This window comes from Chrysochloris asiatica, unplaced genomic scaffold (genome assembly GCF_000296735.1).
Source record: "Chrysochloris asiatica unplaced genomic scaffold, ChrAsi1.0 scaffold00120, whole genome shotgun sequence".
In the NCBI taxonomy this organism is placed as follows: Eukaryota; Metazoa; Chordata; class Mammalia; order Afrosoricida; family Chrysochloridae; genus Chrysochloris; species Chrysochloris asiatica.
In genome coordinates this window covers 93,835-99,021 of record NW_006408638.1, presented here as the reverse complement: position 1 = coordinate 99,021, position 5,187 = coordinate 93,835, and the positions used below count along the sequence as shown (strand labels likewise).

Here is a 5,187-nt window from a genome sequence, read left to right as displayed (position 1 = left end):
TTATTGGCTCTTGTCTTAATGGTGGAATATTATGGGGTACGCTTGTAGCTTGGTTATATGGCCACGATTGCTGTCTCTTCTTGTGTAATGTAGGGAGAAAAAGCTCTCACCTCCAGGAAAAAAATGTGTGATCAAGAGGTCCAAAAGCAAAAGCAATATAAAAGTAGAGACTAAAACCACCACTTTGAAACAAAAATAAAACTGTGGCTGAGTCACCTTGCTACATAGGAAGTGTGTGTGCACCGTAGAAGGTGCCAGCAATGGGTGGGGGTGTCCACTCACTCAGTCCCCTCCTCTAGTCACCATCATAGTGGTGCACAGATAGATACATATTAAGAAGTTAATGGAAGAAAGATTGTTTACTATTTTTGTCTCTGAAGGTCAGTTAGGTATCTGCGTGTGCACAGGGTAATTCTTGAGAGAGTTGCCTCCTTTTATGTCAGGGTTTTACAGATTGTTTATATGGTTTGTTTGTCAGAGCTGACTGGCCTGCTTTTTTCTTGCTAGATAGGATGGAATAAAGGGTCCTGCACAAGTTAATTTTAGGGCTGCAACCCCGAGGCTGACATCATAAGCAGTTGCCAAGCTCTTCCTCTCTGTGCCATAGGAAAACTGTGGAGACAGCATTGGAATTTTGGTGGGGAGGTGTGCACCCACATGCCTGAAGGTGTCCAGGCTGGACAAAGAAGGTGTGACAGGGAAGAGGAGGAAAAAATGTGTAGAATCCCTTGCACCTCCTTTTGCATGCGTCACTGCACTGCTTTTAACTCTGGTTCCCTGTGCTGGCTGTAGTCCCGCCCTCTGAACTCTGCCCGGGCGGGGTGGCCAGAGAGGGTGTCCCATCTGGAGCAATTCCTAACTCACAGTATTGTGCTTTATACCGTGATTTTTCCACTTGCATTTATGGGAAACTGACACCCTGGACCTTATGTTAGATCCAGAGCTCTGGTGGTGTTCCGTGAATGCAGCTTCTCTGGGTTTTCAATCCCTCCCCCACTCCTACCTGGCTGTCTCTGCCCACCGCCCAAACCATGCAAGGTCCAGTACTTCTATTCTTGAGAGCAAAAGCTTACTTTTTGTTTATGACTTTTACCTAGTGCCTAGAAAAGTATTTGGCAATCGGAGTTTTCTCAATAAGAGTCTTTTGAATGAGTGAGTATTACTGTTATGGTCAAGACAGGTTCAAGTATCTTTCAATTCAATTATCAGTAAATTGGTATTACTATTCACTGGAGAGGACATATTCCTTAACTCCTTCCTCAAGATATCTCAGATTGCCCTACTAGAGTCAGGACTTCAAATTTCCTCAGAGTACTATCAATTTCAGCAGTTCTTTTCTTTGCTCTACTATAAATAAGATTATTGCTCACAGAAAGCAAGCCTGTTTTTTAGTATAATAATGGAACTTCTTGCCTAAGAGTTCTGTCTGAGGGACAATATTCAGTTATGTCTCTAGCCTTTCAGTAATTTTCCTTACTTCACAAAATGCCATTCTCTCCATTACACTGTCAATTCCTTAAGGCTTCTTTTGTCAGCGTAGAACCCTCAGATGTAAAAGCTACATCGTCAGCATGTTTGGTTATGTGTGTAATGGGCATTAGAGTGCCTAGTTAGAGTACCTTGCCAATGATGAACAATCAAAAATTATGAGGTAGTGATGAAGATTCTGGTCCTTAGGTGCCTGTGTGCCAGTATTAATTCAGGCAGTGAGGAATTTATGTCTTCACTGAGCACTGGGAAATGTGAGGCCTATATATTGCTGAATATAGCAGCACTTTCTTAATTAAGATTGGAAGCCAGATTTAGCCTTCAGCTTAGTGGTTACAAGTTGGGCTGTTAGCCTCAAAGTCAGCAGTTCAAAACTACCAGCTGTTCCATGGGAGAAAGAGGAGGCTTTCTGCTCCTGTAAAGATTTACAGCCTGTACAGAGTCATTCTGAGTTGGAGCTAACTCTACAATACACAGCCACCACCACTAACATGTATTACTGCATTCCAGATCAGAACACTGCAGCAGTACATTGGGAGGGAAGATGAAAATAATGTAAGTTTAACATTTTAGTCAATGTTACATAAACATAACACAATTCTGTTCATTTAACTTGAAAAATTATTAAATTATAAAAATAGGCCTTGATATTTATTTGTCTGTTCAAGTATATTTCCTAATTAAGCAACTGTACTTTGTAGACAAGTTTATTCTTTAATAATAAATAATATCTAATGTTTGTATGTTTAATTTTTTTCTGAGAGATAAGCGAATGTGAATCAGGTGACTAGTATATACGTGCATGGATGGTAAGACTGTCCCAGATAAGAATTCAACTTTTTGTAAAAATTGTTAACAAACTTTAGGCTTCAGGTAACTTTACATTTTTCTATATTGACTGTAAATTTGATAAAGAACGAAAGTCTCTAGTACACTATTTAAAACTGAAGAAATAAACAGAAACAATGCTAATCAAAGGCTCCCAGAGACAATTTTTAGTGCTTTCATTTTTATAGACGTGTTTAATGAGAAAACTACTTCAGTGATTTAAGAGACTTTAGAAAAACTGACAAGGATTAATACTTAATAATTTATTGAAGGAAATGTCATTTTCATTTACTGAAATCTAGACCATATATTTTGATATTTTGGATACACTCTTGATGAAATGCAGCACAATTTCCACATAGTAAATTACCTTTTTTTTTTTTTTTGCAAGGTTATTGAAAGACAGAGAAAATTCACAAGCTATAATTAGACATGTTCCCCCCATTTCCTAAGAGGCAATTTGATTATAATTCATGCATAATTTCTTAACCAAAGTGCCTTAGGCGGTTGCCAAATGTTTCCAGCTTAAATCAGTCATCATGCTTGGGCCTAATTAGAAAATAAACTATACACAACTATCAAATTTTCACATCTGCCCTTCTCTATCTGTATCAGGCAATCAGAGCTCTGTCCGCACTGGTTTTGTATTAGGTATTTATGAATATATCTATTTCCACCATTGAATTAGAGGCTTTTGCAATGCAGACAGTATCATCTCTGCATCACCTTACACCTAAGTCATGACCAGGTATATGGACTACTGAGCACTGGTAAATTGTAAGTAAATGTTCACTAAATTAAATGAGAAGATGGAGAAATTACACTATGAATCTGGGTAATGGAGACTGTCAATCAGTGTGTAACTAAGCACTTCAGGTAAAATTACTGAGTCAGAATGCTTGCTTTGCTGCCAGAAGTTGCCAGAATTGCCAATTTAAATTGGCACAGAAGCTGCCAATTTAAAAATACCACAGGACAGAAATATATAATTGACTAGATCAACATGTACCCTTATCACGTACCACAATATTTTCAGTTACCTCATATGCATATGAAAGTTGGACAATGACTAAGGAAGACCAGAGATGAATCAATGCATTTTAATTAGGGTATTGGAAAAGAATATTAGTAGCGTCATGGACTTCAAGAAGAACAAACAAATCTGTTTTGGAGAAAGTATAGCCAGAATGCTCCTTAGAAGCCAGGATGGCAAGATTTTGTTTCTCGTATTTTGGTCATGCTGTCAGGAGGGCCAGTCCCTGGAGACAGACATCGTTCTTGGTAAAGTGGAGGGTGGACATAAAAGAGGAAGACCTTAATGAGATGGACTGATAGTGGTAGCAGCAACAACAGGCTTAAATGTAACAACAATTGAGAGATTGGCAGAGAACCAGGCAGTTTTTATTCTGTTGTGTACAGGGTCCCTATGAGGTGGAACCAATCTGACAACAATATAACATGTACCAGGCATGCAGTGAAGCAGAATCATCATACATGCATTTATCTCATTCAACTGATAACAGTGTATTTATAAAGTAGGAGGGATTTTTCTCACTGTAATGTAGATGAGAACTCTAAAGTAATATGGAGTGATGGTTAAGAATTCATGGATTCAGTTTTCAAATTTGGATTTCATTCCTGATCGCTGTTGTTGTTAGGTGCCATTGAGTTGGTACCAACTCATAGTGATCCTATGCACAACAGAACCAAACACTGCCCGGTCCTGGACCAACGTCACATTCCTTGCTATGCCTAAGCCCATTGCTGCCACCACTGTGCCAATCCATCTATCTCCTTGGGGTCTTCCCCTTTTTCTCCGATCCTCCACCTTAACAAACATGCTATCCTTTTCCAGTGAGTGGTCCCTCCCCATACTTCACATTGCTGTCTAGGTTATCCTAATGTAGAGCCAAAATTGAGACGCATTACATCATGACACATATGTTCCTTTAAACCCAATTTATGAAAAGGACCTCCGGTACCAGCAATAGGTCTTAAGAATCACTCGGGCCTTGCTTCCATAGCTGAATAGCTTTTATATTTTACTCATTAGCCTGCCGGACAGTTCCTTTTTTAAACACATAGATACCATCCCCAAATTTTTGGATATCCTTGTTTTTAACTGTTGTGGCATGCTGAATTAAAGCAGCTGGATTTGATACAAGTTCAATGTCATTTCCTTCAAGAATTACTTTATCTTTCTGGGCTTGAGATACTGAGCAAGCAACACCTGCCCTTATCCAAACCCTAGGAATGTATTTTTTCACCCAAGAAGTTACCGATTTCAACAAGAGACCCACTCTCTTGGGATAACAACGTTGATGGGGAAGTAAGCATATACATCATCTTGTAACAGAAGCCTAGTGTAACATCTTTGATCATATTCTGCACATGACTACAGATGGTGAGGACTCTAGCCAGTTCCTTTCTGTTTCCCCACCATTTGTCAATGGGAAGCCTCTTCTTTTTCTTCCCCAGGGAGACTGAGCTCCACATTGAAGTCCCTCTGCAGGGTTCCCCGGCAGCCCTTCAGACTGATGTTGACGTTCTGTTCTCTGGAATGTCCACAGTCTGGTTGCTGAGAATGATCTTCATTCTCGCATTTGTTGTTGTTGTTGTCGTTGTTGTTAAGTGTCGTTGAGTCGGTTCCGACCCATAGAGACCCTGAACAGGGTTTCCGAGGCTGTAAATCTTTTCGGGAGCAGAAATCCTCATCTTTCTCCCGCGGAGTGGCTGGTAGTTTCGAACTGCTGACTTTGTGGTTCTCAGCCCGATTCGTAACCACTACACTACCAGACCTCCTTTCTGGTAGCATAGTGGGTTACAAATTTGCCTGATAACCACAAGGTCAGCAGTTTGAATCTAAAAGCC

At 39.9% G+C, this 5,187-nt stretch overlaps 1 pseudogene; it reads right to left on the bottom strand.

The window, feature by feature from the left end:
• Window positions 1–4,358: 4,358 nt before the first annotated feature.
• On the bottom strand, window positions 4,359–4,911 carry LOC102820421 (annotated as a pseudogene).
• Between the last annotated feature and the right edge of the window lie 276 nt (window positions 4,912–5,187).